Source organism: Saccopteryx leptura, chromosome 6 (genome assembly GCF_036850995.1).
Source record: "Saccopteryx leptura isolate mSacLep1 chromosome 6, mSacLep1_pri_phased_curated, whole genome shotgun sequence".
Classification (NCBI taxonomy): domain Eukaryota; kingdom Metazoa; phylum Chordata; class Mammalia; order Chiroptera; family Emballonuridae; genus Saccopteryx; species Saccopteryx leptura.
Window position 1 is genome coordinate 113,404,760 of NC_089508.1, and position 15,542 is coordinate 113,420,301.

The following is a 15,542-nucleotide window of genomic DNA, read 5'->3' on the forward strand; positions in this document are numbered from 1 at the left end:
GTCATCTCTGTTAGTCACTATATTGTACTGCTTGAGCATGTTATTGACTGTATCCTTTAGTCACAGATGATCCAGTACCTACCACAGTACCTACCACCCAAATTCGACAGAATAGAAATTATCAAGAAACCAGGTATAAAATTTGGGGCATACATAGGTACGACAATGGTATAAATCTACTCTTTAAGTTTTCACTTTGGTTTGACAATGCAACATTGTTCTCAAACAAGGAGAGGCAGAAGTTTTAGTCAGATTAGGAAAGTACTAGAAGGAGGTAGTGTTTTGTCTCTAGCAGAATCCAGGAACACCAATTTGCTTTATTTTTCTGAAAAGAGTCTGTAGTTCTAACTAGGTAAAATGCAGGTAATTTCTTTCTTTCTTTTTTTTTTTTTTTTACAGAGACAGAGAGAGTCAGAGAGGGGTAGATAGGGACAGACAGACAGGAATGGAGAGAGATGAGAAGCATCAATCATCAGTTCATTGTGACACCTTAGTTGTTCATTGATTGCTTTCTTATACGTGCCTTGACCGTGGGCCTTCAGCAGACTGAGTAACCCCTTGCTTGAGCCAGCGACCTTGGGTCCAAGCTGGTGAGCTTTGCTCAAACCAGATGAGCCCGCACTCAAGCTGGCAACCTCGGGCTCTCGAACCTGGGTCCTCCGCATCCCAGTCTGACGCTCTATCAACTGTGCCACCACCTGGTCAGGCAGGTAATTTCATATATATAATTTGACCTGACAAATAACAGTAGGTAAGAAATTTATTTAAAATGATTATGACAAGTTATTTGCAAATTAAAATATATGTTTCCAAGGTTAAGAGAGAAAAACATTAGCACAACAAAAAATAGAGCTATTGGTAAAATAAGCAGCATAATATGAGTTCTTGTTAAATTTCTCTGGGATTAAGTCCACTAAGTCTATTGCTTAGATGGAACCAAAAAGAGAAAAAAGAAGGCTAACCTCTTTCTGTTCTTATACTTCTCTAATTCCCTTGATCTTGATAAGGAATACCTAATAACTGAGGTCTCATCTCATTGCATATTGTCTTTCAATTTTAAATTTAGCTCAATATGATGAAAATTGTGAAATTTATGTCTTTTTTTCCTTTTGGAACCAGAAAAAATAACCCAATGAGCCTGACCAGGTGGTGGTGCAGTGAATAGAGCATTGGACTGGCATGTGGAGGACCCAGGTTTGAGACTCCAAGGTTGCCAGCTTGAACGTGGGCTCATCTGGTTTGAGCAAGGCTCACCAGCTTGAGCCCAAGGTTGCTGGCTCCAGCAAGGAGTCACTTGGTCTGCTGAAGGCCCGCGGTCAAGGCACATATGAGAGAGCAATCAATGAGCAAATAAGGAGCCACAATGAAGAATTGATGCTTCTCATCTCTCTACCTTCCTGTCAGTCTGTCTCTATCTGTCCCTCTCTCTGACTTGCTCTGTCTCTGTCACAGAAAACAACAACAATGAAACAACCCAATGAGTCCTGGCCGGCTGGCTTAGTGGTGGAACATTGGCCTGGCGTGTGCAAGTCCCGGGTTCAATTCCAGGTCAGGGCATACAGGAGAGGCGCCCATCTGCTTCTCTGCCTTCCCCTTCTGGCTTCTCTCTCTCTCTCTGTTCTTCTCCCCTCCTGCAGCCACGGCTCAATTACAGCCAGTTGGCCACAGGCACTGAGGATGGCTCCATGGCCTCATCTTAGGCACTAAAATGTGGCTCCAGATGCACAGAGCACACCCCCTGGTAGGCTTGCCGGGTGGATCCCGGTCAGGTCTCATGCAGGAGTCTGTCTTTGCCTCCCCTCCTCTCACTGAAAATAAAAACAAAAACAAAAAAAACCCCAATGAAATATCTATGTGCAATTTGATACTATCGACTGTGCAAAAATATGATACTGCCTTTCAAGGAACCTGGAAGTTCAGTGAATATGCTGTGATGTGTGCTAAGCATTGGTATGTGTATTTTGGCAAAATGTGAAATATGAATACAGGTTTAGAAAGCATTATTACATGGATAGAGTTCCACAGTGAAAGAATATCTAATATGGATTTAATTTTCAAGTAGCTGAAAAGTTAAATAGGCAAATCAATACATAACAATATTAAGAACTTTAAGTAAAACAAAAATTGATTCAACATTGAAAAATGGCATTTGTTTCCTCTGCAAAGATATTTCAGCAGCTCATATTAATCATGAAAAGTGGAGAAATGTGGCTTTACCAAAAATCTGTATTGAAGTAATCAGAACTAGGAAGGAAAACTCTATTTTCAGTAGCTTTAAGAAATTATTGGCAGGACCTTTAATACCTACATTTTTTATGAGTAGAGAGGAATTGAATTTGGAGTTGATTCAGTACATGTTTTATTTTTCATATTAAAATAGTATTCAAAAGGTTTCTTTAGCTTTTTTTCCTTCTTCTTTTCCAAGTGAGAGGAGAGGAGATAGACATACTCTCACATGTGTACTGACAGGGATCTTCCTGGCAGCCCCTGTGTGGGGCCAATGCTCTGTCCATCTGGGGCCATGCTTGCAACTGAGCAACTGAGCTATTTTTAGTGCCTGAGGTGCTGGCTCCATGGAGCTGTCCTCAGTGCCCAGGGCCAATGTTCTGGAACCAATAAAGCCATGGCTGCAGGAGGGGAAGAGAAAGAGACAGAAGGGGAGGCAGTGGGGTAGAGAAGTAGATGGTTGTTTCTCCTGTGTGCCCTGACTGAGAATTGAACCTGAGACATGCACTCGCTGGGCTAACGCTCTACCACTGAGCAAACCAGCCAGGGTTCATTTGCTTATAACGTTTCCTTAAGCAACATTCCATTTTATGTAGCATACTTAGTTTCTCTACCCATGTTACATTATAATTTTACATTGCTCAAAAATTAAATTCTTGTCTTATCATGTAGCAGAATTGTCCTACAGCATGGAAACAGTATATTTAAATGTTTTCTTAAATATCTAAAATCCCAAGATAAAAAATATAGCTAGTTTAGTAGTTAGGCTTGAATTGGCTCTTCTTAGAATCAGTAATAGTAGTGTTAATATTTACAGTATGTGAACTTGATACTATAGTGACACTAACTACAAGGTCTATAGTTTAAAATTGTTATTTTCTCCAGGTTAAACAAGAATTTCATTTGTAATTCAGTCTAGCAAACTAACTCTAAACCACAAACTAAACTTGGAATCAAATCCCTGTGGTTTGGCATATTTATTTTTATTAAATAATGCTTTAATTCTCTTCTTGCTTTTCTTTTCCCTTTTTATTTAATTAACCATAGGGATGGATATAAATTAGAGACATAATGATTAAAAGTACTTCATATATCTGTACTTAAAAGGAAAATATCTCCCAAAAACATATTTAGCCCTTTATAAAACAAAATCTATGCATTTTTTGAGTTACCCAAGGCAGGATTTAGTTTTTTGAGTCACCGTCATGTCCTAGAATTAGACTCCTTGTTCTGACGTCTTCAAATGCACACATACTCATTGGAGGCAAGAACAGCAGTCCCAGGGATGAGGTTGGAACCAAATACTTGGTAAAGGCTGTGCTACTCACAACACTGTGTTTGTTTGGGTAACCAGTGGTGTGATTCAAATAATTTAACAAACAATTTAATTAGGTCATTCTCTGCCCTAATGACCGTTTTAAGTATAAAAAACCAAAATACTGAAAAATAGTTTATTATTTCATGCATTTAATACTTAAGTAAGAATAGTAATAGAGGTACACAAAACTAGATTACAAGAAAAAGTTTTAAAATATTAATGAAAAATATTAAATAACACCTGACAAAAACAATAAGACTGCTATGCTATTTAATATATTTCCATATTGCTTCTTGATTGACATCATCACTTGCAGTTTTTTTCACCTATGGATGGAATGAACATTACTCTGGGTGCGTAGAATACGCTGTACGCTGCTGCATGGATGAACGTTAAAAAAGAGTAAGGACTTTGTGATTTCCACATTGGGTGGCTGCCCAGGCACCCACGTTAGAGAGAACCCTGATTACAAATTCCATTTTAACAACTGGTTTGCAGAACTCAACAAAAAATTAGGTATTGGTTCTGCTGAACCGGTGCGAACTGGCTGAATCCCACCACTGGTTGTAACCCAATTCAGGCAATCTAGATATGATATTTTCATTCTGTTTTACAAAACTACTTTTAAAATTTAAAGTAGGATAACCATCATAATGTTCAAGTTTGTTAAGTATGATTGTTATATATGATTTGCATGTTTTCATTTTTTTTTAATCTGATTTTTGGTTTGGGATTATATTCAGCAAAATATGACCACTTTTGTCCATCACATAGTAGTATTAATGGTATTTTATAGTATAATTTAGAAACACCAGCCAACAATTTATCTCTCTCTCATTCTCTCTCTCTTCTCATTATTAATACTTAAAGTAAATATATAGATGCATTCTTTTTTTTCTTGCTTTAATCTGACATTTTTATGATGACAGTTGAATTAGATGGAGACCTGGTTTAATAGTTTACCTTTGAGATCACACTTACTAGTCCATGTAATAACAACTACTAAGTTTCTCTTACTGTTTCCTTACTGATAGATTATTAACTGCCACTGTCTCAAAAAGCCTTTCCATGTTTAAATTCCAACTCCTTAACTCCTGAAATCTGAGAATTGAAAAAACTGAGGCCATGACAGTTACATATAATTGGCCCTCCATAGCTGGGGGTTCTACATCCACAGATTTAATCCACCACAGGTTAACAAAGTTTTCTTAAATGTAACGTTGTTGAAATGCACTATGTAGCTAGCTAGGCGCAGGATGGTTGCATATGTACTGAACAAGTGCAAACTTTCTTCTTGTCATTATTTCTTAAGCAATATAGTAAAACAAGTATTTACATAGCATTACATTGTATTAAATATTACAAATTATCTAGAAATGACTTAAAGTATATGGGAAGATGTATGTGGGTTATATGGAAATACTATGCCATTTTATATAAGGGACTTGTAGATCCTTGGATTTGGGCGTCTGTGGGGGCCCTGGGCACCAATCAGTTCCCTGCACATATTGATACCAAGGGACAACTGTATAAGTTAGGAGTAAACATACCCTGAGAAATGGCCTAAGAATGTCCTCTAAAGGCCCTTCAGAATTTAGGCTTATTAATTATTACTTGGGTTGTTCACAAGTCCATTTGGCCTTCTATTCTGAATGGTAGAGAGTTCTGAACATCTGACTAGCCAAAGACATTTATTTCTGCTCTCCGCAGATTTTTATAATATAGTACAGATGGTGATGTTATCTATCTCTTCTTTCTTTGAGAGAGGAAGCACTAAATTTTCCTCTGACATAAAGATCATCAGGAATTCAATTAGAACCTGGAATGATCAACTTTATTTATGTTCACTGTGAGGTTTATTTACAAGGCTTTATATCCATCTCAACCGAGGCTTCCCAGATTAGAATCACAGCTTTATTACCAGTGTGACCTTTTACAAGTTATCTAAACAGTTTCTCAGATTGGTAGTAAGAAAAATCAGTAATAGTATTACCTATATCTGTAGTTAAATGAGTCAATATATGTTAAAGCTTTTTAGAGTGGTCAGGGCACATAAGAGAAGTGACCATCTGCTTCTCTTCCCCTCCCTTTCCCCATTCTCTCTCTTCAGCTCTTGTAGCCAGTGGCTTGATTGGTCTGAGCATAGGCCTCAGACACTTAAAATAGCTTGGTTGATTTGGGCATTGGCCCCAGGAAGGGGTTGCCAGGTAGATCCTGGTTGGAAGATCACATGAGGAAGTCTGTTTTACTATTTCCCCTCCTCTCACTTAGAAAAAGAAGAAAAACAACAAAAATAAAAAGAATGCCTGGCACATATAAAGCACTATAATTGTCTTCATCTAACTGTGAACACCTACCTCAAGGACAGGGTTTTGTCTGTTTTGTTCTATTATCTCCAATGCCTAGAACAGAGCCTGATGCACAGTTATAACTTAATACATATATGCTGAATTAATATTTTTTTTCTTAATATGAAACCTAGGAATATTCCTCTGTTTGCACTCAGTTTATTTTGTTGCTGTCAATGGCCTGGCTAATTAAGATCCTGATATGATTTTTAATCTTTGCTATCTATATCTTGGAATTAATTTAGACTGGGGTAACCTGATTAAGATGTGTCATAAGATTGGAAGACTATATGCTCCTGTGTTTTCCCACTGAAGGTATACATTTGGTCAGGGTAGTCCTTAAGTAATTATCTAACAAACTTCTCTGATGTTTAGAGGAGCAAACAGAGCACATCCCACACACACTTCCCAGATATAAACCTATTCAACTTTCACTCCTTAAGATTAAGTATGAACCAACTTTAGTCAAAGTTACTGTAAACTGAAATTAAAAGGAGTCAAAATATAACATTATAAAGCAGTGTTCCCAAGATGTGTAATAGAATGAAAAAAATAATCTTTATCAGACCAGTAAGAGAGTAACCAATAAGAGAATACCTTTTTACATGGATGCTTTTGTGTTATAATACTGGTGGTAGAAGTAGCAGCCGGCCTCTATTTCAGAAGCTGTGGTGGCCAGAGCAGAGGTATCATTTTATTTGCTTTGCCACTCTGGTGAGGCTTCAAGAAGTATAGCTATAAGATCAACAGCAGACATTCTCAAAGCTGAAGTCTTTATATGTTCTGCTGTTATTGACCGATCAAGTCCATATTGAATTATGTACATACTGGTCCTCTTTTAACAAAAACCACATACTTTTTATTTTGGTTTCAAGGACATAAATTGGCTTAATACATGGTTTATTAGTAGTAACGTATGTATTATAAGTACAAGGAAGTGTAAATAGCGTACTACATTTTTTTTCTGAATAGTGTAATAAGTGCCAATAGAGATTCTTTTTGTCAATAATAATTTACTTTCCTTTGTTAGTAATAAAAAGCATGGTTAAATTTAGATGGGTTGAACAGTAAAGAAGTGTCAATTTGTCATGACTAGTGTTTTTCAATGTATGGCTCATGAAATCCTGAGGCATACGTCACATTTTTTCATGTCGATTTTTTTTTGTTTAAGTTTATGATGAATTGTCAGATATTAGGTAGAGTTTTTGTTCTCTAATCTTTAAATTAAACATTCTTGTACTCAATAAAACGTTATTGAGCTCCTAATTCTTTGCCAGAATTCTTTCTTCTGTGCTGTTGGTACAAATATGAAAAACATTATCCTTTTTACCCTGATGCTCTATTCTTAAATATTTTACAGTAAAAAGATAGGGGTAGATGTTCTAATGTGTATGCATGTGTGTGTGTGGGGGGGTGGGGGGTATTATAAGCAGCTATTTTTATAAAAAGGAGGAAGCAACTCAATTGGTTTAGACAAAAAACTAGGGATTTGGTGAAGAACTGATACTGACATTTAAGCATGGTGAAGTACTTGGCTGCTGGTTTATCAGGTGGATAAGCACTGGAAGAGAATTCCAGGCAGCAGGAATAGCAAGACTATGCTCTGCTGATCTTGTGAAGAGAACATCTTTGCATACTGATGCTATTTCTAAAATCCTAGTATCATCTATAAGGAATGGAAAAATTCCATGGCCAACCAATTCCTTAGTTGGAAATCCTCAGCTTGAATGTTGCACTCCATGAATGATGACCCTCTGAGATTCTACTGAAGCAGCATATTGATGTTTAATTTCTTGTAACTTGAATAAGACCAAATTTTTCAAAATTTTATCTGTGAGGGGAAAAAACAGTAAGTGGTCATTTATCAAGGCAGGGAGATAGATATGGTGCTAATGCTCTTCTTCATGTTTTTCCAAAGTTTATGATGACTTTTCAGGCCACTTAATATTAGTAACAACTATTAGCATAGTTTATAAACTCAAATACATTTCTGAGTTTTGTTTAATGTGTAACACAAGTTCCATTTCTAGTCTTTCCGTCTATATTGTTTAATGACTAGGTAAAATATAAATGGTACTTGTTCTATTTTGTAAAGTTTCAGTATCTTTTCGGCAAACATTTTAGTCATTATGCTCTAATGGCATAAACATCTGGTCAGAGAAAATAAATGCACATGACTTTAGAGAACAAGCAGATGTTATAAATATGTGAACATACCTTAGAAAATGGGAGTCATAGAAAAAAGGCTGGCTCTCTTCCTACTGGGATGTAAGCTTTTGAGTACAGGGATTCTTTTGTCTATTTTGTTTACTGATACACCCCAAGTGTCTATCAGAGGTCCTAATACATAGTACATTCTCAATAAACACTAAATGAATAAATTGAAGTGTGTTGTACCTGGGAGCATGAGCAATACTAAGTGATATTCATTTCTAACCACAAAGACAACAAACAATATTTTGCCAACCAAACAAAATCCATTTACAAAATTCCTTGTTTGGAACCCATGGTGTTATAACCAAGGTCACTTACAATAGACTTTTATGAAATTTTCCATAAAGGAACACCCTTACTTTGCCTTCTCAATAATTTCCAGAAATATCTTTCCTGTGAATACTAAAATAATGAAAAATATATGTTGACCTCAATATCTGTAAAAAAGTCTTTCTCTTTCATTAGATACTATTTCATATATTGCTATATTCTATAGCATTGTTTTAAAGAGAATTTTCCAATATGACATTATTCCTGGACTTCATGAGAATCAATCAAGATGTCAATAATGATAATATTTGAATAAGCCAACTAAGCAAGTAGATTATTTTGAGTTTCCAAATCATCTTCTAATATCTTTCCTCATTTTTATTATGTGACATGTTCACTGCTGTGTCAATGAAATGTGTATTGAAAATGAATTTGAATGAAATGCCAGAAAACTATAATGGCTCTTCTATTATGTCAGTAGTATAGTGTAAGTAATTTTTCTGAAAGTAACTTTCATTTTTTGTAAGGGGAGGTGAGTCAGACAGGTACAGACTGACAGGAAGGGAGAGAGTTGAGAAGCATCAATTCTTTGTTGCAGCATCTTAGTTGTAAAGTAACTTTTTTTTCCTTGAGTCTGTAAGCATAGCTTAAGCATGTCTCCTCACGTAGAAGCTGGACTTGGTTTATCATTTGTATATTTTCAAGTTTAAAAAATGTAGGGTTATGAAACATAAGTTGTTTCTATGTATTTTCCCCCTTTCTTCCTTTAATTCATACCATGTTCATATTGATTTTATTTTATGCCTGTATCTTGATGGCTAAAGATGCTCTATATAGCACAGATCCTTCCTTGTTCTTCCTTTTTAATCTTTTTCACATTACCTCCAAGTCACCAACTACTGATCATTGAATTTATATGGGAAGGATGTCTTAGCAGACACTGTGTGTGTCCTGCCTTCTCTTTTTAGCATGTTCTGGAGGTTACTGCAGTTTCTTTTCACAAATTCCACATTTGATGTCTTTCTGTCTGAGTACTTTCTCTGCATTCAGCAATGTGTTCAGCCCAAGCATCAGGTTGGGAAGTTAAGACCCACGGAATAATCCTCAACCAATGAGACAGAAAAGTTGGTAGACAAACACACTGCACAGCCTCCTTGTTCTTCAAGAGGAGAGTTCTGAGGTGTGTTATGGGACAGTCTCTCAGAGCCCGCAGCAGCAGGAAGCCAGGTTTCGCACAGGGACAAACTGTTCATAGTTGCTCTTTCACTGGCTTTTCTTCCTTTCTGGTCTCCCTTCTCCATTCTTTCAGTATTTTTCTTGGAATCTCCACTCAAATTTACTACTAGTAGCAGAACTGGCGGGTGGTGGTGGTGAATTTAAACTAAAACAAATACCATTCTAGCCGAGGAGTTTTTATTGGCACACATTTTGGTATTTTATGTTTCGCATTCCTCATGATCTCTGTGACTCACTTCCTAATTCTCAGATTACTTCTAGTTAAAGAAACACATCTTAGAATATCTCTAACTCAAGGCAACTGACAGCTTTATATCTGTTTTATAACAATTTAATCAAAGAGTCTAAGGTGGAAAACTAAACTCCTATTTAAAAATTAAAAGTCCTAAATCTATGGAAGGCTAAAGCCTCTAAGAATATAAAAATGAATAGCACTGCATTGTTTTTAATTTATTAAAGCCCTTTTATCTTAAATAATTTATGTTAGGTAGGTAGCAGTAAAAACAAAACACTCAAGAAGTCATTGGCCTCAGCTAGAATAGTATTTTCTTCCTGCAGGATATATTCTTAATTAACCCCCAAACCAAGTCTTTTCAGACACCCAGAGGACCTAATGAGGAACTGACTCACTAAAATTTGTTGTGGGTATGAATCTCAGTCTACAAATTCAGGTTTGAATAAGTATGTATTTTCTTTTGAATTTATAATTCAACTTTATTTTTATATCAATCACTTATTCTGCCATGATTTTAGGAATTTTATCTCAGTCAATGTGGAGTTGCCATTTCTCCCATATTTTGTTTGAATTCTAGGGGCTGCGATGTTTTACCAAAGTGTGGGATCTGAGGCCTGAATCTTCTCGTAGGCATGGATCACCTGAGACCTCCCTCATTCTTACTGTCACGGCTCATTCAGTCTGGCCTCTCTTCTTTCATTCCACCATTGTGGGGCTGGCATTGTCCCTCTCAAGTATGGAGTTTTCCTGTGAGACTCACTTTGTCCTTGTATGTCTAGCCAGTCATACTTGGTGATTTCAAATCAGGAAGGGACACATAGGTCCTCTCTGCTCTTAAATATCCAAATGTTTGGGATTTGATGTGGAAATTAAGAGGCTAGTTCTATCTCTTTCTTGTTTCCACTGAAGTATCTGTTGCTTATACCAATAAAACTTTTTTTTCTTTTCTTTCTTTTTTTTTTTTTCAGGAAGGAAGGGAAGAATTCTCTTTCTCAGAGATACTTCCTAAATACATTTTCCATTTTCCAGTTATTGGATTTAGGATTTTGGACAAAACAAAGCAAAACAAAACAGCAGACTACCTTTTTCTCTCTTTTTCCCTTTCTTTCTTCTCCTCCTCTACCTTCTCCTTCTTCTGCTTCTTCTTCCTTTTTTGGTCATCCTAATTCATTACATTTCTGCCAGGACCAACTTTCCTTCTCTTCTCTTCTCTTCTCTTCCCTTCTCTTCTCTTCTCTTCTCTTCTCTTCTCTTCTCTTCTCTTCTCTTCTCTTCTCTTCTCTTCTCTTCTCTTCTCTTCTCTTCTCTCCTCTCCTCTCCTCTCCTCTCCTCTCCTCTCCTCTCCTCTCCTCTCCTCTCCTCTCTTCTCCCCTCCCCTCCCCTCCCCTCCCCTCCCCTCTCCTCTTCTCTTCTTTCTTCTCTACCTTCCTTCTTCCCTCCCTCCCTCCCTCCATTTCTTCCTTCCTTCTTTCCTTTCTTCCTTTTTTCCCTTCCTTCCTTCCTTCACATCTTTTTTTTATTTTATCTCTCTATCTTCTATCATCTATCTATCTATCTATCTATCTATCTATCTATCTATCTATCTATCATCTATCTATCTATCTATCTATCTACCACAGGGGTTGGGAACTTATGGCTCACGAGCCAGATGTGACTCTTTTGATGGCTGCATCTGGCTCACAGACAAATAGTTAATAAAAAAAAATAATAACATTAAAAATATAAAACATTCTCATGTATTACAATCCATACATTTCCTACCACTCATGTTCATGGTTGCGGGTGGCAGAGCCAATCACAGCTGTCCTCCGGGACAACAACAAATTTTTATTGAATAATGCTTAACGTACATGGGTCGTTGTATGGCTCTTACAGAATTACATTTTAAAATATATGGCATTCATGGCTCTCTCAGCCAAAAAGCTTCCTGACCACTGATCTATCATCTATTTATCTATCGTCTATCTATCTATCTATCTATCTATCTATCTATCTATCTATCTATCTATCATCTATCAATCTATCATCTATCTATTCAACCACCATCTATTGTATTCCCATCAACAAGCACATGGAGAATGCTAAAATGTTGGCACTGTGATCTTGACCAGCAGAGACAACTGCTGTGGTGACCCGTGCCCCCCATCATTGAGTGCTGACAAGATTACTAGCCTGAGAATAAGTTATAGGCACTGTGTCTGTATGGAATAATTTTGGCTAGTAGTATGTGTATCTATGCATGTGCTATGTTAAAAGAAGAATTACTTGGAATTTTTACTATGTGATGTTAGCTATGTTTTGGAAATAGCTATAAAATGTTTAAAATATGTAATTTTCACTTAATTTGAAGTATTTTATGTTTATTTATTTCACTCTTTTCTACTGTTTATATTGGTTTGGTGAACATCCGTAATAAAAATTAACACTGTTCATTCAGTATTTCTCTTGTCCACTTTCAACCTTCATGTTTAATTTCTTTTTTACTTAAAAGTGAGCTTAAAATAGTAATCTCTTTCTATATGGTGCTATGAAAAATGATTAGATGTATAGATCCTATAACATGTTTTAGAACAATGCACTTTTCTCATGGTAATAAGAAAAATTAAGGCTTTTATTAGGTCTTCCATGTTTAAATTTGCATAGTGATCGGGATAATTTGAAAAACAGACATTTACTGAATCGTCAGCCAAACAATGATTTAGGGTAAGGAGATTTATCTTTATTTCCTACATACCTATGTAGGAAGAGGAAGCTAAAGAAGCTTATAATGCACAGACTCAGGGTGGTTGGACAGCTTAAGACAACTGAGAAGGTAGCATGCACTTGCAAAGCAGATGACAAAATAGATAATACCTTTTGCTTATGAACTTTTTAAGGCCCTCTGCCGAATTGGGAAAAAGAATAATTTTAACTCATAAATAAAATTATTATAAAACAAAATTAAATGTCTAATTGTTTCTTCAAAATATATGGGTGTATTTAAATATGTTTTATATGATATTGTATAAGACTTGCAAAATTCAAAATGATCTTAAAATTTCTCTGCCATATACATCAGAATAAAATAGAATAACTGCTCTTTATAGTGATGCAATTTTTATACATCATGCATTTATTTATTTGCTGGTTAATTTATTTGCCTTACTAATATTTATTAAGCATCCACTGTGTGCCAAGCACAGGTCAAGGCTAAAGGAGTTGTAACACAGATAATAGAAAATTATTTTTCAGTGCATATTTTGTAGTAAGCACTATTGTAAGCACCTTACACATGTGAAATCATCTCAATATAAGATAGTTAACAATTATTTTTTCCATACTAATAATGGAATAGACATTTAAGAGTGAAAGAACTCACCCAATTTCAAGTAGTTATTAATAGCATAATCAAGATTTGATGATGCCGGGTGTCTCTTACATTTCAACCATTACCCATACTTCAAAGAATGGACTCATGGCTTTACCTGTGGCTGACGAGCCATAGTGGTAACCTGGCTAGTGTTATACAATGTGATATGGAAGGGAAAACATGGGAGCTATGGTAGGACATAAGAAAGTAGTAACTGGCTCTGGGTGTTTTCAGTTCCTCTTTTGAATATCCCAAAATTAACAAAAAAATCCTTCCAATAAGAAATATCTTCTTTAAAATATTTTTAGTAATAGAAAAAATGTCTTTTATGTTTTTCTTACTTTAATATTTTTCTCTAGAGCATGATTAAAATTTAAGGTTGATGAATCCTAATGTTCCCAAGGTTTTTAAAGCCGCATAGTTCAAAAAAGGTGATATTTATAGAATCAAATGTTAGACATCAGAAAATGACAACAATTTAGTCTTTCATCTTCTCAACATTTAAAGCTACAGAAGTTTGATATTAAAATATATCTGAACATTTTTAAAATCTTGAGTTTCTTAGCCATTGTTTGTTGTCTGCTTAGGCTATTTTTAATATCAGTGATAACAAGAGAAAATGAATACCATCTTTAATAAATCTAAGTTGGTCAACACTGTTTTTAATTATGATTTGGAAATGAGTAGAGTTCTTAAGACTGTGGATAGGGTTCTGCAATGCATTATAGGTAAAATTTTTTGTTACATATGTGTTGTTTTTGATTTCTGAAATTCTCTTGAACTTTGCTTTAAATATTGTCTAAGAGAAAAACAACTTATTCATATACAAGTCACTTTTAAGCTCAAGTGTTTCTTAATATAAGGTCACTATTGTGTTTTTCCATAGATCAAACACATGGAATGACTGACTGTCAGGCCTTGGCACTTTTTATTTTACTAAAATATGGTGTAAAACAAATTGGCTTTGTTAATATAATATAAATGTTGGAATCTCTAGAATTTTATTTTAGCTAAATACCTTTGTAAGATTATACTATTTACTTCAAATTGACCTATAAGGATTTATTTTAGCTTCCATGAATATATATTAATAATTATTTATAATATCTAATTTCAAAGCATTTAATTAGTAATATCTTTCATCAGTTGCACAACATGAAATAACTCTTTGAGGTACTGTTTTTCTATCAAACTGCAGTGGCTTTTGCATATTATTATTTTTACTATGTGAATTTCCCAACAGATTTTTAATCTTAAATATTTGCAATTTAAAGTCAGCATCTCAGAAAGGCTAAGAAGACACTTTGAAAACTTCATATTACTTAAAATGATGTTAGAAGGACCAACATACAAACATTATGTTTAAAAAGGTTATCCAGCTGGTTCAAACCTGTCCCATAGAACCATAGTAATAACCTCAACTATTTTCACGCTCCCTTCTGGCTTCCGTGTAAACAAGGCAGATAGTATTGAAGCACAGAAGGACTTTACCCTTTATTCTGAGAAAAACACCCTGTGACTCTCTAAGCTGAACTTGACATCTAAAATAATAATAATAATAATAATTAATGATAATAAAATTTGTGCTGTGCAATTGACACCTTAAATGTTCCTCATATGGATTGCTTTCATACAATACAGTTTTATCTTCAACATAAAATGTGTCTGAACATGTGAACTAAGCATTAGTGTAACCCTTCCCTCTGGTTTTCTCTAGGGATGCATTGTGTATGCTGGCATTGCCCTGTAACCATACAAAAAAAGTGCTGTATGTGAACATAGGTTTTGCACAGTATCTATTTTGACAGTTCGAGGAAAAATCTATGAAACAGCATATTTTACTGAGTGGATATTTATTTTTGTATTTTTAAGTCTGAACGGTTGAAAATGACTTGTTTTCACTTGGGAGGTTCTTATAACCCAGACAGGAGCATGGTAGCAGGCATAGTTTGGTGACTATGTTTGAGGTGCATCTGCTTGTTCGTTTCTAAGTATTAAAGCAATGGTTATGAGAACTCACTATTTATACCTTTGTGAACAGATTAGTAAGCAATGAAGTATGGGGACTGCATTAGAATTTGATTGCTTTGTTTTCCTTTCAAGATCAAAAACCGGGCCCACTGCTTCATAAAAGAGTGGAATGATATTTGCCTCTATTACTTCTTCGGTTTTGTTCAGGTTACAAGAATGTATCATTTCACCACAGAATGATCCAAAGATTAAATAATTATCTTTGCCATGAAAATACAGGGAGTAAAAAGCTACAGTATTTATACCCAGAATGACAAAAAAGATGGTCATTATCAGCATTAAAAAGGAAAGGGATTTTTGTTTTAAAATTTTATT

General features: G+C 35.3%; 1 protein-coding gene across 1 annotated transcript in view; it reads left to right on the top strand.

Moving 5' to 3' along the window:
• MDGA2 (MAM domain containing glycosylphosphatidylinositol anchor 2) overlaps positions 1-15,542 on the top strand; it is a 1,032,651-nt gene that overhangs the window by 684,534 nt on the left and 332,575 nt on the right. The gene's annotated exons all lie outside the window — the stretch shown is intronic.